Below are 23,398 nucleotides of genomic sequence, written 5' to 3'. Positions count from 1 at the left end.
AAAAACTTTATGGAAAAAGAAACCCATGCAACAATCTGAGACGGCACTCAGAAGTAAAAACACCACAGCCGCAAAGATGGCGTCAACATAAACAAGAAATGACATGATAAATATTCCCTTATCTTTGATGATCTACATCTGAAAGCACTCCAGGAATCCCAGGTCCACAATAAATGTTTGTTTTGTTCGAAAATGTCAGTTATTTATGTCCAAATAGCTTCTTTTGTTAGCGCGTTTGGTATACATATCCAAATGCTAATTCTGCAATGGAACGCAAGTGACTACCACGAGGAATAAACATGATCAGAAAATAGCTCATTTCTATTGATGGTTGACATCTAGTGGAACCCCTAGGCAGTGCAACATCATTCATATCTCAAGGGGATTTCATTGGGGACTCTGAATACATACAAAACTCAGATTTCTGACTTCCTGTTTTGATTTCAACTCAGGATTTTGCCTGCTATATGAGTTCTGTTATACTCACAGACAACATTCAAAGTTTTAGAAACTTTAGAGTGTTTTCTATCCAATACTAATAATAATGCATATATTAGAAACTGAGACTGAGGAGCAGGCCGTTTACTTTAGGCACCTTAATTCAGCCAAGCTACTCAATACTGCCCCCCAGCCATAAAAAGTTAACTGACTTGCCGAGTTAAATAAAGGTGTGTATATTTTTACAAATTTCCGATTGTTATGAAAACTTGAAATCGGCCCTAATTGTCCATTCCGATTAATCGGTCGACCTCTACTTTGGAAGTATGCTTGGAGTCATTGTCGATTTGGAAGACCCATTTGGGACCAAGCTTTAACTTCTTTTCTATTTTGTGAAGTGCACCAGTCCCTCCTGCACCAAAGCATCCCCACAACACGTGTTTCACGGTTGGGATGATGTTCTTCGTCTTGCATGCCTCCCTTATTTTTCCTCCAAACATAACGATGATCATTATGGCCAAACAGTTCCATTTTTGTTTCATCAGGCCAGAGGACATTTCTCCAAGAAAGTACGATCTTTGTCCCCATGTGCAGTTGCAAACCGTAGTCTGGCTTTTTTATGGCGGTTTTGGAGCAGTGGCTTCTTCCTTGCTGAGCGGCCTTTCAGGCTACAGTGCCTTGCGAAAGTATTCGGCCCCCTTGAACTTTGCGACCTTTTGCCACATTTCAGGCTTCAAACATAAAGATATAAAACTGTATTTTTTTGTGAAGAATCAACAACAAGTGGGACACAATCATGAAGTGGAACGACATTTATTGGATATTTCAAACTTTTTTAACAAATCAAAAACTGAAAAATTGGGCGTGCAAAATTATTCAGCCCCCTTAAGTTAATACTTTGTAGCGCCACCTTTTGCTGCGTTTACAGCTGTAAGTCGCTTGGGGTATGTCTCTATCAGTTTTGCACATCGAAAGACTGACATTTTTTCCCATTCCTCCTTGCAAAACAGCTCGAGCTCAGTGAGGTTGGATGGAGAGCATTTGTGAACAGCAGTTTTCAGTTCTTTCCACAGATTCTCGATTGGATTCAGGTCTGGACTTTGACTTGGCCATTCTAACACCTGGATATGTTTATTTTTGAACCATTCCATTGTAGATTTTGCTTTATGTTTTGGATCATTGTCTTGTTGGAAGACAAATCTCCGTCCCAGTCTCAGGTCTTTTGCAGACTCCATCAGGTTTTCTTCCAGAATGGTCTTGTATTTGGCTCCATCCATCTTCCCATCAATTTTAACCATCTTCCCTGTCCCTGCTGAAGAAAAGCAGGCCCAAACCATGATGCTGCCACCACCATGTTTGACAGTGGGGATGGTGTGTTCAGCTGTGTTGCTTTTACGCCAAACATAACGTTTTGCATTGTTGCCAAAAAGTTCAATTTTGGTTTCATCTGACCAGAGCACCTTCTTCCACATGTTTGGTGTGTCTCCCAGGTGGCTTGTGGCAAACTTCAAACAACACTTTTTATGGATATCTTTAAGAAATGGCTTTCTTCTTGCCACTCTTCCATAAAGGCCAGATTTGTGCAATATACGACTGATTGTTGTCCTATGGACAGAGTCTCCCACCTCAGCTGTAGATCTCTGCAGTTCATCCAGAGTGATCATGGGCCTCTTGGCTGCATCTCTGATCAGTCTTCTCCTTGTATGAGCTGAAAGTTTAGAGGGACGGCCAGGTCTTGGTAGATTTGCAGTGGTCTGATACTCCTTCCATTTCAATATTATCGCTTGCACAGTGCTCCTTGGGATGTTTAAAGCTTGGGAAATCTTTTTGTATCCAAATCCGGCTTTAAACTTCTTCACAACAGTATCTCGGACCTGCCTGGTGTGTTCCTTGTTCTTCATGATGCTCTCTGCGCTTTTAACGGACCTCTGAGACTATCACAGTGCAGGTGCATTTATACGGAGACTTGATTACACACAGGTGGATTGTATTTATCATCATTAGTCATTTAGGTCAACATTGGATCATTCAGAGATCCTCACTGAACTTCTGGAGAGAGTTTGCTGCACTGAAAGTAAAAGGGGCTGAATAATCTTGCACGCCCAATTTTTCAGTTTTTGATTTGTTAAAAAAGTTTGAAATATCCAATAAATGTCGTTCCACTTCATGATTGTGTCCCACTTGTTGTTGATTCTTCACAAAAAAATACAGTTTTATATCTTTATGTTTGAAGCCTGAAATGTGGCAAAAGGTCGCAAAGTTCAAGGGGGCCGAATACTTTCGCAAGGCACTATATGTTGATATAGGACTCGTTTTACTGTGGATATAGAAACTTTTGTACCTGTTTCCTCCAGCATCTTCACAAGGTCCTTTGCTGTTGTTCTGGGATTGATTTGCACTTTTCGCACCAAAGTACGTTCATCTCTAGGAGACAGAACGCGTCTCCTTCCTGAGAGGTATGATGGCTGCGTGGCCCCATGGTGTTTATACTTGCGTACTATTGTTTGTACAGATGAACGTGGTACCTACAGGCATTTGGAAATTGCTCCCAAGGATGAACCAGACTTGTGGAGGTCTACAATTTTTTTTCTGTGGTCTTGGCTGATTTCTTTTGATTTTCCCATGATGTCAAGCAAAGAGGCACTGAGTTTGAAGGCAGGCCTTGAAGTACATCCACAGGTACACCTCCAGTTGACTCAAATTATGTCAAGTAGCCTATCAGAAGCTTCTAAAGCCATGACATAATTTTCTGGAATTTTCCAAGCTGTGTAAAGGAACAGTCATCTTAGTGTATGTAAACTTCTGACCCACTGGAATTGTGATGCAGTGAAATAATCTGTCTGTAAACAATTGTTGGGAAAAGTTACTTGTGTCATGCACACAGTAGATGTCCTAACCGACTTGCTAAAACTATAGTTTGTTAACAAGAAATTTGTGTAGTGTTTGAAAAATGAGTTTTAATGACTCCAACCTAAGTGTATGTACATTTCCTGACTTCAACTGTATCTTTATGGTCAATATAATACATGTCTACTGTACTACACTTCACATACAAGTACATCATCTCAGTGTTGAGTAGATACGTCACTGCTGCAATTACAACCTGCTTATTACACTTTCTTTGTGTCATTATCATTATTCTATTTGTTTGTTTCTATAGTTCTCAGAGTGCCCAGCCAGCTATGATCAGGTGCACAGGGAGATGTCCCGAGAAGGGGCCAGGGTTCTGGCCTTGGGATACGGAGAGATCAGACACCTCAGCCACCAACAGGTAACTCTACCTGTCCTGTTTAATTCACCTACCTGTCCTTTCCTATCTAACTCAGGGTTTCTCTAACTTTTTGCGGCTTCGGACCCCTTTTGTGATAGCAAATTCATCAGGGACACCCTCATACACCTCCGCTGTCTTCAACCAGGATCAAAGCGATCACTGCCTCATTGCCTGTATCCGCTACGGATCCGCAGTCAAACGACCACCCCTCATCACTGTCAAACGCTCCCTAAAACACTTCTGTGAGCAGGCCTTTCTAATCGACCTGGCCCGGGTATCCTGGAAGGATATTGACCTCATCCCGTCAGTTGAGGATGCCTGGTCATTCTTTAAAAGTAACTTCCTCACCATTTTAGATAAGCATGCTCCGTTCAAAACATGCAGAACTAAGAACAGATATAGCCCTTGGTTCACTCCAGACCTGACTGCCCTCGACCAGCACAAAAACATCCTGTGGCGGACTGCAATAGCATCGAATAGTCCCCGAAATATGCAACTGTTCAGGGAAGTCAGGAACCATTACACGCAGTCAGTCAGGAAAGCAAAGGCCAGCTTCTTCAGGCAGAAATTTGCATCCTGTAGCTCTAACTCCAAAAAGTTCTGGGACACTGTGAAGTCCATGGAGAACAAGAGCACCTCCTCCCAGCTGCCCACTGCACTGAGGCTAGGTAACACGGTCACCACCGATAAATCCATGATTATCGAAAACTTCAACAAGCATTTCTCAACGGCTGGCCATGCCTTCCTCCTGGCTACTCCAACCTCGGCCAACAGCTCCCCCCCCCCTCCTTTACCCAAATCCAGATAGCAGATGTTCTGAAAGAGCTGCAAAACCTGGACCCGTACAAATCAGCTGGGCTTGACAATCTGGACCCTCTATTTCTGAAACTATCCGCCGCCATTGTCGCAACCCCTATTCCCAGCCTGTTCAACCTCTCTTTCATATCGTCTGAGATTGGAAAGCTGCCGCAGTCATCCCCCTCTTCAAAGGGGGAGACACCCCTGACCCGAACTGTTACAGACCTATATCCATCCTATCTAAGGTCTTCGAAAGCCAAGTCAACAAACAGGTCGCTGACCATCTCGAATCCCACCGTACCTTCTCCGCTGTGCAATCTGGTTTCCGAGCCGGTCACGGGTGCACCTCTGCCACGCTCAAGGTACTAAACGATATCATAACCGCCATCGATAAAAGACAGGACTGTGCAGCCGTCTTCATCGACCTTGCCAAGGCTTTCGACTCTGTCAATCACCATATTCTTATCGGCAGACTCAGTAGCCTCGGTTTTTCTGATGACTGCCTTGCCTGGTTCACCAACTACTTTGCAGACAGAGTTCAGTGTGTCAAATCGGAGGGCATGCTGTCCGGTCCTCTGGCAGTCTCTATGGGGGTGCCACAGGGTTCAATTCTCGGGCAGACTCTTTTCTCTGTATATATCAATGATGTTGCTCTTGCTGCGGGCGATTCCCTGATCCACCTCTACGCAGACGACACCATTCTGTATACTTCCGGCCCGTCCTTGGACACTGTGCTATCTAACCTCCAAACGAGCGTCAACGCCATACAAGACTCCTTCCGTGGCCTCCAACTGCTCTTAAACGCTAGTAAAACCAAATGCATGCTTTTCAACCGTTCTCTGCCTGCACCCGCACGCCCGACTAGCATCACCACCTTGGATGGTTCCGACCTAGAATATGTGGACATCTATAAGTACCTAGGTGTCTGGCTAGACTGTAAACTCTCCTTCCAGACTCGTATCAAACATCTCCAATCTAAAATCAAATCTAGAGTCGGCTTTCTATTCCGCAACAAAGCCTCCTTCACTCACGCCGCCAAACATACCCTAGTAAAACTGACTATCCTACCGATCCTCGACTTCGGCGATGTCATCTACAAAATAGCTTCCAACACTCTACTCAGCAAACTGGATGCAGTTTATCACAGTGCCATCCGTTTTGTTACTAAAGCACCTTATACCACCCACCACTGCAACCTGTATGCTCTAGTCGGCTGGCCCTCGCTACATATTCGTTGCCAGACCCACTGGCTCTAGGTCATCTACAAGTCCATGCTAGGTAAAGCTCTGCCTTATCTCAGTTCACTGGTCACGATGGCAACACCCATCCGTAGCACGCGCTCCAGCAGGTGTATCTCACTGATCATCCCTAAAGCCAACACCTCATTTGGTGTTACAGTTCTCTGCTGCCTGTGACTGGAACGAATTACAAAAATCGCTGAAGTTGGAGACTTTTATCTCCCTCACCAATTTCAAACATCTGCTATCTGAGCAGCTAACCGATCGCTGCAGCTGTACATAGTCTATCGGTAAATAGCCCACCCAATTTACCTACCTCATCCCCATACTGTTTTTATTTATTTACTTTTCTGCTCTTTTGCACACCAATATGTACCTGTACATGACCATCTGATAATTTATCACTCCAGTGTTAATCTGCAAAATTGTAATTATTCGCCTACCTCCTCATGCCTTTTGCACACAATGTATATAGACTCTCTTTTTTTTCTACTGTGTTATTGACTTGTTAATTGTTTACTCCATGTGTAACTCTGTGTTGTCTGTTCACACTGCTATGCTTTATCTTGGCCAGATCGCAGTTGCAAATGAGAACTTGTTCTCAACTAGCCTACCTGGTTAAATAAAGGTGAAATAAAAATAATAAAAATAATCAGAACACAACTCACGTGAGATAAAAAATTGCATACAATGAGTTTTACTATGACTTCAGTATTACATGGCTGGACGAACCAAATCTTGGGCCCTGAAAGACCCGCCTCTTAGCATCGGAGAGAAAACTTTCGTTTTCAAGTACATTTCCTGCAATTCTACACATTTTGTCATGTGGCAGAGATAATTGTTGTTGTTGCAGCTTTAAAGCCAATATCCTGCAACGCTACATATTTTGCCATGGGGCAGAGAGGAAAACGTAGCAATTTTAAGGATTAAATGACAGTGCACTTGTGTAAAAATACATTTGGGGGAATAAAATAAGTATTGAGTGAGAAATGGATAATTGGTGGAGTACTGAGGATACCAATATCCCTGTTAGCCTCCCAGGCCCATGTTGCCCATGTTTAAGAACAAATTGTAGATGAATAATATTACATTGTATTGTATTGCACTCTCCATACTTATTCCACGGATCCCTTCGTCAAAAATTGTTAAATTTTGTTGTTGTTAGTAATATTTTTTTCATAAAATAAACGTTTATTAGGTACACCACCCTGTTCACGAAAATAGATTGTTATATAAAGCAGGCAGACGGGCTTCGAGGTGTTTAGTTACTGTTTGATTGAACGTTGGAATGGACAAAACGAGTGACCTAAACGACTTTAAGCGTGGTCTGATCGGCGGTGCCAAGTGCGCCGGATCCATTATCTCAGTCACGACCGCCCTCCTGGCCTTTTCATGCACGACAGTGAATATGGTTTACCGAGAATGGTGCGACAAACAAAAAACATCCAATTAGCGGCAGTCCTGTGGTCGAAACGAGCTCGATCATGAGAGTGGTTGAAGGAGAATGGCAATTATCTTGCAAACTATCAGGCGGGCCACAAACAGGCAAATAACAGTGTGTAGAACGGCATCTCAGGACGCACAACTCGTTAATCCTTGTCACGGATGGGCTGTTGCTGCAGATGACCACCCAGATGACCACTTCTATCAGCTAAAAATAAGAGGCAGTCTTCTACGGATGTGGATTTCTGGATCTCTCCAACTCTATTCGCAAATAAAGCTTGATATCCATAGCTGTCTCTCTGGATTGCTCCCAACACAGTTTGACTGTTGTTGCAGGAATTAAATTCCTCTGTTTTAATACCCAATTCAAATCAAACACTCTGTCAATTCATAAGGATATGTATGACCCTTATTAGTATAAAAATGGACAGAGCCCAGTCTTAAAGTCAAACAGCAGCCTTTATTCACGTGAGTACTGCTCCTTACACATTTTACCACAGGTTATAAACTTAAAATGACGTCATTAGTTTCAGTACCAACCCGTGCCATCTCCGTTCTAGTACAAAGGCTGTATGGTTCTCACATCGTCTCCCCCTATTAAGTTGATATATGACTAAGCTTAGGACAGCTGGTGTAGATAAGCCTTCTAGCCAGTTTGGCTATAAGTTCATTCATTTCTACCATGGTACAGACAGTCATTGTTCTAATTCTTGATTATATTTGCACACATTATATTCAGTACTAAGATTAAAAAGATAATTCATACATATACAGTAACATAATAGTATTCTGATTAGTACATATACAGTAACATAATAGTATTCTGATTAGTCAGTCCTGATTGAAATGTATACATAATTAGTCATCATTGATAAAAATTCCCTTAACACTGTCCAGTAGATGGAGCCATCGTTCAATTTCTATTCGACTGTGCTTTTCAACATACTTTCGAAGTCGTGCTGCATAGACAGCACCACAGATTTCAGCTTTTACTGGTTCTCCCTTTTGGTCCAATGGTGTGAGCTTTGCTTTGGATTCAACCAGTCTGACTTTGATGCCTTGCTGGGTCTCCCATCTTAAGTACACTACGGCTCCATAGCTCTTGTCACTTCCATCAGAGAATGTTATTCCCCAAGGTTTTCCAATCCAGTTGACTGGTGTGAGGCTTCTGTGACAGGTGATTTGGCCAAGACGTGTGTATTCCTCAAATAATTGGATGGTTTCTTCCCTCAAATTTTCAGACAAAGGTTTGTCCCAAGTATCTCGGGTCAGAGTTTTGCTTCCAGCTTCCTGAAACGCCTTTCTGCCAAGAATGGCGCCCTTTTGTTTGGCAAGTGTGACGAGGCCTATTGGGTCATACAGGCTAGCTACCTCGCTCAGCAGTTCTCTTCTCGTCAGTGGGTTTGGAGTTTTCCCTCTCACCTCTTCATCAAGGAGATTTTGGCCGACTCTCATTTTCTTTTTCCTCTTTGAGAAATTGATTGAAGTCATGAGGTACAGTTTATCTTCCTCAACAAGGTATCCAACTCCAAGGGCTTTATTGTCTCCTTCCCTCATTTGGTTTGGGAGAATGAGTGCTGTGCTTGACTGCGGTCCTTGTTCTGCTGGTACGATCTCCTGCCTCCCACTTTGATCTGACCGGACCCAGGGCTTGAGGAAGAAGCCGCCAGCCTTCAGGATCTCTTCAACCCTTTTGGTGTTCTGGTCCAGCTTTTACAAGTCATTATGGGAAGTCAGGATGTCATCGACATAGGTATCCTCTTCAAGGATCCTACGTTCCTCCTCCAGGTGAGCAAACATGGGCAATTTGGCTGTCTCTCTCATAGCCAATTGCGCAATGCACCCTGCTGGTCGATCGCCAATGTTGACTCTGGTGATCGCATACTCTTCAATCTCTTCCTCCTCAGTGTCTCTCCTTAGAAATCTGTGGAGGTGCATCTCCAGGTCTTCCAACCACACAGAATTGTACATTTTCTTAATGTCGCCGAGGGCAGCATGGACGCCTCTCCTGAACCTGAGTAGTACTGCTCGGATGGGATTGAGGACATCAGGCCCTTTCAGCAGAAGGTCATTCATGCTGACCCCTCTAACCTTCTGGCTGCTGTTCCATACCAGTCGCACAGGTGTTGTGACAGAGTGCGGGTTTGGCGCCACCAAGTGGCTGACATACCATACTGGCCCCTTCCAGCTGGCAATGAGCTCTTTGGTGAGTTTCTTCGCTGCTCTTCTCTCCACCACTTCATGGACTTGAGCTGTGTATGCTATTCTCCACGCTGGCTCTTTTTTGAGTTGCTTTTCTGTTCTCAAGAAGGTGGCTTCCACCCCACTCCTGTTGTCAGGAAGGGAACTTGGATCTTGAATCCAGGGGTATTTTGTGTCCCAGTGGGGTTCATCGCTGTGAGCATCTGCTTTGATGTAGGTGAGGCCTTTCTTGAGTTTCTTGAACTTCTTGAGTTGCTCAGGTTTGATGACTCTGTGGATGTTGGCAATTTCATTCAAACCATAGCACATAAGCTCATGAGCTCTTTCCATGTCTATGGGCGTTTTGACCCTCACTCTGAGGAGATATCTTCTGGTTCTAATCTTCATGGCCATTCCTCCGACTCCATGAACGACTAAAGTGATGTTTTCACTTCGAAGATTTAATCTTCTGGCAGCTCTGTGAGTGATGTAGTTTGTGTCCGATGCCACGTCGATCAGGGTTCCAATTTTTTTTGTCCTGCATTGTTAGTTACCTTGAGCAGCATTAGAATAACTGGCAATTCTTCTACTGCACTTGACTCAGTCACTCCCAGCTGATTCTTTTCGACACAGTTTGTTTTCGCAGTGATGTTGGTGAATGCTTTCTTGAATTTCTCTGCCATCTCTGGGGAGAGCTTAGATACAAATTCCTCCTGCTCCTCTGTAGGTGTATACCTTCTCACATTGGATTGTCTTCTGTCTGAGTCACTCCTCTTGAAATCTCCCTTCAGACAAAGAAAGAAATGATGGTCTTTCTTACAGTCTCTTTTCTTGCACAGGTAAGTGTCTTGCATTCATCATCTTCTCCATGACAGACCAAGCACCTCTTGCAGGCCCCCATCTTTTCTACAGCATCCAACTTTTCCACAGGCTTCAGTTCTTTGAAACGCTTGCAAAATAAGATCTTTTCTCTATGCTTTTCATCTCCACAGACAACACAGCCGCCTTTCCTTGTGGAACGTGTGGACGCATATTTTCTCTCCACACAAGCATATTTCTTTTCTGGCTTTTCACTCACTCCCAGCTGCTCTAATTTTTCAAGAATTTCCTCCTGTGTTTTCAGGAATTTAAGAAGGTTCTCAAAGTGATTGTCCGGCGTGACATTATTCCTCGGGTTAACCATGAAGACAAGCCAATCTCGCTTGATGTTGTCAGGTAACTTGCTTTCTATGGATTTGACCACTAGAGGGTTGTTGATGGCTCCTGTGCCTCCAAGCTCTGTGAGATCATCCAGTGCCTTCTCTATAGTTTGGATCATGTCGATAACTTTCCTTGACTGATTTACTCTTAAAGCAGGATTTTTCTCCAGATCCTCAATTATCTCCAAGGCAATTGTAGACTTGTTTCCATACCTGTTCTCAAGCACCCTGAACATGTCCTCAGCAGTATTGTAAATAGACAAACGGAGGTCTCTGCACATTCTCTCATCTATACTGTCAAGGAGTTGGATCTTCTTTACTTCGACTGAGCCTGTTGGTTCCCCCTGGTTCTGTAGACTCTCCCAGTCTCTCCTCCATCGATGGAAATTCTTTTTATACCCACTGAACCTGGGTAAACAGGTTGGTTTTATTCTCAATGTTGGCTGTGGAGCTGGCGCTGTGAGAAATCCTGCCCTCCTTGCTTCAGGGTTGTTTCTGAATGCTTTCAGATCCTTTACTCTGGCTTCCAGCCATTCTTTTTCTGCTACTGGAATCCACATCTCCCACTCTGCTAGGCTTGTGATTGCATCTTTGACTTGTGCCTTCGCACCATCCCACCGTAGCTCGAAGCCATCTCTATTTACAGCAATAACAGGTATTCGAGCAACTCCATCACAGGCGGTCTCAGCTTCTTTGATTGCAGACTTCACCTCATCCTCCCCGTATCTAGGCCATAGGTTGGACTGGATCATCCCCCTGACCTCATCCAATCGTACTTCGCATTCTTGGAATGTCTTCTCAAGTTCAGTCTGCTGCTGCTTGCTCAGGTCAGCTTCTTCACCCTCATCGGTTTCAGCTTCAGTGTCTGCCAGAAGTCCAGCCCTGTATTCATAATTTGTCTCACTGACCTTCCTTGCCTCCGACGTGAGCTTTTTGAACTCCTCTCGCAGTTCGCTCTTAGTCATGTGTTTTGCACCTCTGCTAAGGAAGTTTTCTTGCTTGGTAAAAGCACTCTTAGCCAAAGTTCTTTCTTGCTTCAGCTCCTTCACTGTTTTCTTGCAAAATAAGATATTTTCAGTGTCTCTCCAAAGAAATCTCTGGCTTCCAGCCGTTCTTTTGACAGAGTCAGGATTTGGTGTAAGCAGCATGAATCTATGGCCCCATTCTGCCTAGTGTCAACGGTACAGGCTGGTGGCATGGTGTAATGGTGTGCGGAATTTTTTCCTGGCACACGTTAGGGCCCTTGATACTAATTGATCAACATTTCCATTCCCCGAAGAATTCGGGCTGATCTGGAGGCGAAGGGGGGGTCTGACTCGGTACTAGATGGGTGTACCTAATTAACTGCCCTGTCCTGTCTAACTCACCGGTCTTGCCCTGTCCCCTCTAACTCACCTATCTCACCTACTTGTCCTGTCTAACTCACCTACTTGTCCTGTTTAACTCACCTATCGGTCCTGCCCTGCTCTGTGTGAGGGGATGAGTTTCCCGAAAGCCTCATAGTTAACATGGCACGCTATTTCAATACTCTCAACAACCCAGCTGCTCAGCCGAAAGAGGGGGTGGGGTAGTTCTGGGTCTTCGAGATAAATAAAGTACCACGTTAGCTACAAGGCTTTCGTGAACCTCAGCCAAGCGGTTAGTTGAGGGTGTCTCTCTTTTACAGAAGGGGTTGGTTGTTTGTGTGACTGGGTGCTTTGTGGCTGTCTGTACAGGTGCGGGAGGTGACTCGTGATGCTCTGGAGTGTGACCTGCAGTTTGCCGGCTTCATAGTCGTCTCGTGTCCCCTGAAGACCGACAGCAAGACTGTCATTAAAGAGATCCAGGAGGCATCGCATCATGTGAGCAGGCTGTCTCAAAATACACACGCACGCTCACACACATTGATACAGATTACAATTATTACAATAATATCAGGCACATCCATGCACGCAGTCACTCAGTCACGCGCACACACACACACACACACACACACACACACACACACACACACACACACACACACACACACACACACACACACACACACACACACACACACACACAAACTACACATACACATAACCCTCCTCTCCTCTGTCTCTCCCTCAGGTGGTGATGATAACAGGCGACAACCCTCTAACAGCGTGCCATGTGGCCAGAGAGCTCCACTTCATCCAGAAGGAACACACACTCGTACTGCAGGCCAGACCCAACCAGGGTATGGCACACTAAGAGCCAATTTATGCTTGATCTGAAAACTGTCCTGTCGGTTTTCACTCCAACCCTAATCTAGTGCACCTGATTCTAATAGCTGGTTGATAAGCTGAATCAGGTTAGTTACAACTGGGGTAGCACAGAAAACAGACAGGATGGTAGCTCTCCGAACATGGTTGGAGGGCTCTGTACTAGACTAATCTACAGACTACTGCACTGATGATATAACCATGTGATTGTTGTAATGAAGGGATCTATAGTGGACAGTGCATGTGTTGTAGACCTGGGTCAAATGCATATATATTATACTTGAGCTGCACTTGATCTACTTCGCCCCAGTGCAATGAAATAATATGCAAACCAAATCAAGCGCACCTTAAGTACTTGAGACTATTTGACATAATATGTATGTTTTTAACCCAGGTGTAGTGTGTCGCTTTTTTAAGAATGCACTATAATATGGTAACTTGTGCCGTTGTTCCTTCCAGGTGAATGGCAGTGGGAGTCTATAGACGGCAGTGTGTGTGTTCCGCTTCCCCCGCCATCCGTCCCCTCGTTGGTTCATCAGTATGATCTGTGTGTGACGGGGGAGGGGCTAACCAGACTGACCAGTGACCCCCGGGTGCTCCACGCCCTCCTGCCACATGTCCGGGTGTTCGCACGGGTCAGCCCTAAACAGAAGGTCAGTCTTCTTGCCTCCATGTAGACGTTAGCTAAGTCAGAAATGGCACCCTACTATTTTTCTAGTGCACTACTTTTGACCAGGGCCCATAGGACTCTAGTCAAAAGTAGTGCACTATACAGTATAGGGATTAAATAGGCTTACATTTTGGACACTACCACTGAATTCTATTTTTGTGTCAATAAAGCTTTGTTCGATTTGATTACCCTTCAATTCCAATTGTTCTTATTTTACTCCATTTTTGTTGATGTAATGAATTTATTAGATTATAAAAGATAGACTACATATATTCTTGAGTGTACAAAACATTATGAACACAGGCTCTTTTCCAGGTGAATCCAGCTGAAAGCTATGATCCCTTATTGGGGAGTGTAGATGAAGGGGAGGAGACAGGTTAAATAAGGATTTTTCAGCCTTGAGACAATTGAGACATGGATTGTGTATGTGTGCCATTCAGAGGGTGAACGGGCATGACACAATATTTAAGTGCCTTTGAACGGGGTATGTTAGTCAGACGCACTGGTTTGTGGTTTTTCATGCTCAGCAGTTTCCTGTGTGTATCAAGAATGGGGGGGTGCAACTCAATATTAGGAAAGTGTTTTTCGGGTTTTGTACACTTGGTGTACAACCAACACACTCAAGAACTGGCGGTACATTTTGAGGCTAGTTTTGTGCTAACTGTGTGTATTCTTATTGTGTTGCAGGAGTTTGTAATCACTAGTCTTAAAGGATTGGGCTATACAACATTAATGTGCGGAGACGGGACCAATGACGTCGGAGCACTCAAACACTCATATCGGTGAGGTCACTCGATATGTCAAAGTTGCTGAATATTGTGCACAGCGTTAACGGACACACCTGTCTTAGACCATGATATCTTCAATTCAACATTTATTGTCTCAGTAGGAAAATGTATACCATCCTCTTATCAAAAACAATGTCGCTATATGTGAGTCATTTTGTGACCATTCTCTCTCTCTCTCTCTCTCTCTCTCCCCTCCCTCCCTCTCCCTCCCTCCCCCTACCCTCTCTCCTTCCCTCACCCTTTCCCCCCATCAGGTGTGGCTCTGTTGACCAATGCTCCAGAGCGTATGCCTGAGAGGAGGAAGAGGGGCAGAGAGAAGGAGACCCCAGCAGCCGACTCCAGACCCTCCCTACCTCCGGTCACCAGCTCAGGGGTCAAACTGACCTCCAGGGCAGCCAGGCAAAGGGTCATGGCCCAGAGAGAGGAGCAGCTAGCCGCACAGAAGGTGGTGTGTGTGTGTTGGGGTAGGGAGGGAGGGAGAGGTGATTGTGCGTGTTGTTAACCATTTGGTGTTAATTCTGTTGTAGGAGAGGATTAGCCAAGTCTTAAGGGAGCTGGAAGAAGATCAGATACAAGTAGTGAAACTGGGAGATGCCTCCATTGCTGCCCCCTTCACCTCCAAATTATCCTCCATACAGTGCAGTGAGGAACATACATACACATAATCAATACACATTTGTTTTTATTTTTTTTTATAAAATGTGTGTTTTTGTTTACATCCACACTGTATACAAACACAAATTAACACTCACTCACTCACTCACTCACTCACTCACTCACTCACTCACTCACTCACTCACTCACTCACTGTCTCTCTCCCTCACACACTGTCTCCCTCTTTATCATCTCCTCCTGCCTAGTCTGCCACGTGATAAAGCAGGGCCGCTGTACGCTGGTGACCACACTACAGATGTTTAAGATCCTGGCGCTGAACGCCCTGGTGCTGGCCTACAGCCAGTCTGTCCTCTACCTGGAGGGGGTAAAGTTCAGTGACTTCCAGGCCACCTTACAGGGCCTGCTATTGGCTGGCTGCTTTCTCTTCATCTCCAGGTCAAAGGTGAAAGGTCACATGGCGGGAAAAACACTGTAGTGCTTTCTCTTGATAGTTTTTCCTCCTTCAGTTCCTTTTGTCCTCTCCTCCCTGCCTCTTCAAAACGTCAGAGGGAAGCGTTTATTTTCCTTGAGTCCTTTCATCAGTTCCCGACAGACATTTTTTAGGAGGAAAGGACATAAGGAATCGAGGAAATAGTATTGCGAAAGAACCTGTGACATCCATGTAATGCATGTACTGAAGTTGTGATTGGTAGGAAACCATACAGTGGGGCAAAAAAGTATTTAGTCAGCCACCAATAGTGCAAGTTCTCCCACTTAAAGATGAGAGAGGCCTGTCATTTTCATCATAGGTACACTTCAACTATGACAGACAAAAGGAGAAAAAAAATCCAGGAAATCACATTGTAGGATTTTTAATGGATTTATTTGCAAATTATGGTGGAAAATAAGTATTTGGTCAATAACAAAAGTTTATCTCAATACTTTGTTATATACCCTTTGTTGGCAATGACAGAGGTCAAACATTTTCTGTAAGTCTTCACAAGGTTTTCACACACTGTTGCTGGTATTTTGTCCCATTCCTCCATGCAGATCTCCTCTAGAGCAATGATGTTTTGGGGCTGTTGCTGGGCAACACGGACTTTCAACTCCCTCCAAAGATTTTCTATGGGGTTGAGATCTGGAGACTGGCTAGGCCACTCCAGGACCTTGAAATGCTTCTTACGAAGCCACTCCTTCGTTGCCCGGGCGGTGTGTTTGGGATCATTGTCATGCTGAAAGACCCAGCCACGTTTCATCTTCAATGCCCTTGCTGATGGAAGGAGGTTTTCACTCAAAATCTCACGATACATGGCCCCATTCATTCTTTCCTTTACACGGATCAGTCGTCCTGGTCCCTTTGCAGAAAAACAGCCCCAATGCATGATGTTTCCACCCCCATGCTTCACAGTAGGTATGGGGTTCTTTGGATGCAACTCAGCAATCTTTGTCCTCCAAACACGACGAGTTGAGTTTTTACCAAAAAGTTATATTTTGGTTTCATCTGACCATATGACATTCTCCCAATCTTCTTCTGGATCATCCAAATGCTCTCTAACAAACTTCAGCTGGGCCTGGACATGTACTGGCTTTAAGCAGGGGGACACGTCTGGCACTGCAGGATTTGAGTCCCTGGCGGCGTAGTGTGTTACTGATGGTAGGCTTTGTTACTTTGGTCCAAGCTCTCTGTAGGTCATTCACTAGGTCCCCCTGTGTGGTTCTGGGATTTTTGCTCACCATTCTCGTGATCATTTTGACCCCACGGGGTGAGATCTTGCGTGGAGCCCCAGATTGAGGGAGATTATCAGTGGTCTTGTATGTCTTCCATTTCCTAATATTTGCTCCCACAGTTGATTTCTTCAAACCAAGCTGCTTACCTATTGCAGATTCAGTCTTCCCAGCCTGGTGCAGGTCTACAATTTTGTTTCTGGTGTCCTTTGACAACTCTTTGGTCTTGGCCATAGTGGGGTTTGGAGTGTGACTGTTTGAGGTTGTGGACAGGTGTCTTTTATACTGATAACAAGTTCAAACAGGTGCCATTAATACGAGTGGAGGACAGAGGAGCCTCTTAAAGAAGAAGTTACAGGTCTGTGAGAGCCAGAACTCTTGCTTGTTTGTAGGTGACCAAATACTTATTTTCCACCATAATTTCTAAATAAATTCATAAAAAATCCTACAATGTGATTTTCTGGATTTTTTTTCTTCTAATTTTGTCTGTCATAGTTGAAGTGTACCTATAATGAAAATTACAGGCCTCATCTTTTTAAGTGGGAGAACTTGCACAATTGGTGGCTGACTAAATACTTTTTTGCCCCACTGTATTATTATGTAGCCATAGTGCTAACAGGTGTAGTTTCAAGTTAAGCCTTTAATTCAACTTAGGGGGTTTTCACATTAAATTTGGTGCCCTGGTCCGTTTTCCTGGAGAGTGTGAGAATTCTACAAAATAAGTTTTGCTTTCACAAGATCTGAAAATACCCATTTCAGGGTGCGATTAGCAAGACGCACATTCTACATGACGTTAGCGAGCTAGCTTGTTTACAACGGGCAAAAATTTCCATGCGACTCCTGATACTCTGGTCCTGCATCTTGGACCCGCTACAAACGCAGGTCCCGGATTTGTTTTAGCCAGGATTAATTTGTGTTTCACACATGCTTTATAGTGCGGCTCAGGGCACCAAACGCTCCAGGAAATGGATCATACAGGGGAGATGTGAAAGCGCCCTTTTAAGTTTTCATCCTATTTTCTCTTGTCCTGTCCAGCCCCTGAAGACTCTGTCTAAAGAGCGGCCCTTACCTAACATCTTCAACCTGTACACTGTTCTGACAGTACTGCTGCAGTTTGCTGTTCACTTCTGTAGTCTGGTATACCTGTACAAAGGAGCGCAGAGCAGAAGTCCTCCAAGGTACACATACATGCATACACACATGCAAACACACATTCTCTATCACACACACACTATAGATACCTACAGACTTGTTGACACTGTATTTGCACCCACACTGTACTAACTGGACATGTTCACCTTACAGTTATTGACATTGTCTTGTTTCCAACCTGTCCAAGTATCCCCTCTCATAATCCTCTGTCTGTTGTCCTTTATCTTTTAGGGCGGAGCGGTTTGCGGACCTGTACAAAGAGTTTGAGCCCAATCTCATCAACAGCACAGTGTACATAATGTCTATGGCCATGCAGATGGCTACCTTTGCCATTAACTACAAGGTACTGCTCTTCCTCCTCCGTGTCTTAGGTTTAATGTAGCCTTCATGATCCCTTATAAGGCCTTTCTTTGCATATAAAATATTTTTGAGGCTTCTATGTAGGGCTTATGAAAGCTTCATTAAGCGATACCTAATAAAAAATGTGCCCCATTTTATGCAGTACTTATCCTAGCCATCATTGAATAACACATGTATTCCACTAATACTATGTGTTTTTCTAGGGTCATCCTTTCATGGAGTCTCTGAGTGAGAACAGACCGCTGCTATGGAGTATCGCCCTTTCAGGTCTGGCAATCGTGGGCCTTCTCTCAGGATCCTCGCCTGAATTCAACGAGCAGTTTGCTCTTGTAGATATACCAACAGAGGTCAGCATATATTATACAGATATTGGATCTTAATTTGATCACATAAATGTCCTGCTCATTAGGAAATTCAAATGAGCTTCGTGATTTATAGTAGTTATGTTTCTGAAAAGCAGCAGTTTTCTTTCTCCTTGCGGGAGCAGTCGAGTTTTTCAGACCAGTGGGGCTATATTTGTTCATGTTCTGTAGGCTAACCATTAGCCTATCTATTGTCACATAATGAAAGGTGTGAAAACCGATAATAGGCTACTGTTTGTTTCACAGTCTATTGTTACTTGCTAGGTCTGTGCATTTTCTATTAATCAATTTAGCATACCTTGTATTATTTATAATTATGTTTTATGTTGGATGTGCGCTCACAATCTAATTGTTATTTGTCCGATTTATTATTTCTTAAAGGTATTTTTTAAAGAGTGGGGCAATCCCACTCCTTTCGTAATTGTTTTGCTTTTATTGAAGAGGCAGTGGGATGGATTTGAACCAATGCCGACACAGGCATATATGTCCCGGGGTCAGCGGCTGTAGACGCTGGACCACACGGGCACTGAGGCCACCAATAATTGATTTTGCCTATTGCTTGCCTTGAACATATATTAAAACAATTGATAAAAAAATGATTTTCCCTAATGAAAAATACATATACCCCCTACAAATATGTAAATGTTTTATAATCCACATAAGAATTCACACGAGATGCGCTGTAGCCTGCATAGAGCCTGCATAGGCTACTTGAACTGGCACACAGTGGACCTGCAGGCTAAGGTACATTGTAGGTACTCTATTGCATTGTACATAAACGCCGCTTCCAGCTGCCCCCTGGCGGTGATTCTAAATATTTCTTCAAACATAATCAAACACTTGATTATTTTCCTTCTGCAATGAAACGGGTCAAATTAGGATCCAACATCTGTACTTTCACACACATTTTGTGTGATTGCTTTATAACTTGTTAAAAGCTTGTATGAACCTTTTTATAATGAAGTAACTGAGTTAATGTAAGTTCTCCATTTAACTGCTTTTTAGTCTAGGACTAGACTTAATCTGTGTCGGAAACCGGCGCAAAAGGATGTATAAATTATTATTATCTATGTGTTTTTTCCCCTGCAGTTCAAGCTAGTCATTGCCCGCGTCCTGGTGGTTGACTTTGTCGCTGCCCTGCTGGTCGACCGCGTTCTGCAGTTCCTGCTGGGCAAAGGAACCCCGAGGCTGCCTTCCAGAATCGCCATGCCAACAGCTGCCTTGATCAACCCTCTGCCCTCAGCAACCAATCTGTAAAGGGAAAGGATTGAGGAGACTTGTGGAGGGAGGAAAAGATTAAAGGCTGATGTGATGCACAAGACAGCTGAGGAGATGGACTAGGCATGTCAGGCAGACGCGCAGTACTGTACCCCTACCACACCCCTAAATGTTATCCCATCTCTCTGCTTTGTCCCTCTGTTCCCCCTCTTCACTAATGTATTTAAAATTATATTTCTTCTATGCTAGAGACAAACTTGGGCTCAAATGCTATTTGCTTTCTTTCAAATACTTTGAGCATTCTGGTTGATCCTGCCAGGAGCTCCAGATAAGCAGGGTTTTTACTTTTGGGACTGTTCCGTTGCGCCAGGCAAGCTGAAACAAGTGCAGCTAAAGTATTTGAAAGAAAATAAATACTATTGGATTCCCAGGTCTAGTTAGACTCCCCCTCTTGCCTTCCCGTTCCCCCTCTCCATCCTTCCCTCTATCACCGAAGGCCAAGAAGACAGCAGTATTGTGTGGCGTTTGAGATTGTGTGCCGGCCCATGTGAAATGCACACACACACACACACAACAAGGCGTTCTCCAAGAGAATTGCGAAGTGTTTGATTTTTTTACATTTTGTTTTTTCTTCATTTTGTAAAAAGATAATATATAAAATACCAAAAAATACAAGTGGTGCTGTTTGTGTCAAGTGCTACTTTGTCATGTTCCATTTACCTATGCAGTGCACTGCCTACTATACCTACATAGGGATTGAACATATATTTTTTTAATTGATGAGTGAGCTGCATGCATTTTAACTGGAAGTCAAGTTGAGAGGCCACAAGAAAAGCCTGATTTATGTTTGAGAGGACTTTAAGTCCCGTATGGCTCGCTTGGTAGAGCATGGCACTTGCAATGCCAGGGTTGTGGGTTCTATTCCCATGGGGGACAAGTATGAAAAATATATGCACTCACTACTGTAAGTCGCTCTGGATAAGAGTGTCTGCTAAATGACTAAAATGTAAAAATGTCTGGTGCACTCTTGCTTGCTACACTGGCATTCTATTGGGACAGATTAAAATCTAGTTGATTTTAGTGATGAGATTACTACACTGACAACAGAGGTGGGATGATGTCATGATGACTGTGGTACAGGCCACCCATAGACCAAAAATATAAACATAAAGTGTTGGTTTCATGAGCTGAAATAAAAGATCCCTGAAATGTTGCACAAAAAAGCTTATTTCTCAAAAATGTTGTGCAAAAATGTGATAATGATGACTCATAGCTGTACATTTCAATGAAACATGGTGAAGCCCCAAAAGCATGTGTTTCAGACATAAGGAAGTGGATGGCTGCAAACTTTCTACTTTTAAACTCGGACAAAACAGAGATGCTTGTGCTAGGTCCCAAGAAACAAAGAGATCTTCTGTTGAATCTGACAATTAATCTTAATGGTTGTACAGTCGTCTCAAATAAAACTGTGAAGGACCTCGGCGTTACTCTGGACCCTGATCTCTCTTTTGAAGAACATATCAAGACTGTTTCGAGGACAGCTTTTTTCCATCTACGTAACATTGCAAAAATCAGAAACTTTCTGTCCAAAAATGATGCAGAAAAATTCATCCATGCTTTTGTCACTTCTAGGTTAGACTACTGCAATGCTCTACTTTCCGGCTACCAGGATAAAGCACTAAATAAACTTCAGTTAGTGCTAAATACGGCTGCTAGAATTCTGACTAGAACCAAAAAATGTGATCATATTACTCCAGTGCTAGCCTCCCTACACTGGCTTCCTGTCAAGGCAAGGGCTGATTTCAAGGTTTTACTGCTAACCTACAAAGCATTACATGGGCTTGCTCCTACCTATCTCTCTGATTTGGTCCTGCCGTACATACCTACACGTACGCTACGGTCACAAGATGCAGGCCTCCTAATTGTCCCTAGAATTTCTAAGCAAACAGCTGGAGGCAGGGCTTTCTCCTATAGAGCTCCATTTTTATGGAATGGTCTGCCTACCCATGTGAGAGACGCAAACTCGGTCTCAACCTTTAAGTCTTTACTGGAGACTTATCTCTTCAGTGGGTCATATGATTGAGTGTAGTCTGGCCCAGGAGTGTGAAGGTGAACGGAAAGGCTCTGGAGCAACGAACCGCCCTTGCTGTCTCTGCCTGGCCGGTTCCCCTTTTTCCACTGGGATTCTCTGCCTCTAACCCTATTACAGGGGCTGGGCTGAGTCACTGGCTTACTAGGGCTCTTTCATACCGTCCCTAGGAGGGGTGCGTCACTTGAGTGGGTTGAGTCACTGATGTGATCTTCCTGTCTGGGTTGGTGCCCCCCCTTGGGTTGTGCCGTGGCGGAGATCTTTGTGGTCTATACTCGGCTTGTCTCAGGATGGTAATTTGGTGGTTGAAGATATCCCTCTAGTGGTGTGGGGGCTGTGCTTTGGCAAAGTGGGTGGGGTTATATCCTTCCTGTTTGGCCCTGTCCGTGGGTGTCATCGGATGGGGCCACAGTGTCTCCTGACCCCTCCTGTCTCAGCCTCCAGTATTTATGCTGCAGTAGTTTATGTGTCGGGGGGTTAGGGTCAGTTTGTTATATCTGGAGTACTTCTCCTGTCCTATCCGGTGTCCTGTGTGAATTTAGGTATGCTCTCTCTATCTCTCTAATTCTCTCTCTCTCTCTTTCTTTCTCTCTCGGAGGACCTGAGCACTAGGACCATGCCTCAGGACTACCTGACATGATGACTCCTTGCTGTCCCCAGTCCACCTGGCCGTGCTGCTACTCCAGTTTCAACTGTTCTGCCTGTGATTATTATTATTTGACCATGCTGGTCATTTATGAACATTTGAACATCTTGGCCATGTTCTGTTATAATCTCCACCCGGCACAGCCAGAAGAGGACTGGCCACCCCACATAGCCTGGTTCCTCCCTAGGTTTCTTCCTAGGTTTTGGCCTTTCTAGGGAGTTTTTCCTAGCCACCGTGCTTCTACACCTGCATTGCTTGCTGTTTGGAGTTTTAGGCTGGGTTTCTGTACAACAGAGATATCAGCTGATGTACGAAGGGCTATATAAATACATTTGATTTGATAATCATCCCTGTTAGTGAGCATTTCACACAAAATGATCCATCCACCTGACGGGTGTGGCATAGCCAGAAGCTCATTAAACAGTATGATCATTACACAGCACCTTGTGCTGGGAACAATAAAAGGCCTCTTTAAAAAGTGCAGTTTTGTCACACAACACAACACCACAGATGTCTCATGTTTTGAGGGAGTATGCAATTGGCATGGTGACTGCAGGAATATCCACCACTGTTGCCAAATAATTTAATGTTAATTTCTCTACCATAAGCCGCCTCCGTCGTTTTATAGAATTTAGCAGTACGTCCAACTGGCCTCGCAGACCACGTATGGCGTCGTGTGGGCGAGTGGATTGCTGATGTCACCGATGTAAACAGAGGGCCCCATGTTGGCGGTCGGGTTATGGTATGGACAGGCATGCTATGGTCAATGAACACAATTGTATTTTATCTATGGCAATTTTAATGTACAGAGATACCGTGACGAGATCCTGAAGCCCATTCTGAGGCAACATTATTTTTTAAAGATATCAAATCACATTTTATTGGTCGCATACACATATTTAGCAGATGTTATTGTGGGTGTAGCGAAATGCTTGTCTGCAAAGTTGCTTAGGAGCTAGAAGCAGAGCTTCCATGTCTGTCAGTGCCATCTTACTTTAAAT

At 44.1% G+C, this 23,398-nt stretch overlaps 1 pseudogene; it reads left to right on the top strand.

The window, feature by feature from the left end:
- LOC139364558 (endoplasmic reticulum transmembrane helix translocase-like) overlaps nucleotides 1-20,310 on the top strand; it is a 40,535-nt pseudogene extending 20,225 nt beyond the window's left edge.
- The last annotated feature ends 3,088 nt before the right edge of the window (nucleotides 20,311-23,398 follow it).

The sequence above is a fragment of the Oncorhynchus clarkii genome, chromosome 13, assembly GCF_045791955.1.
Source record: "Oncorhynchus clarkii lewisi isolate Uvic-CL-2024 chromosome 13, UVic_Ocla_1.0, whole genome shotgun sequence".
Taxonomy (NCBI): domain Eukaryota; kingdom Metazoa; phylum Chordata; class Actinopteri; order Salmoniformes; family Salmonidae; genus Oncorhynchus; species Oncorhynchus clarkii.
Note: the sequence above shows the minus strand (reverse complement) of the source record. Positions and strands in the feature narration are given on the sequence as shown.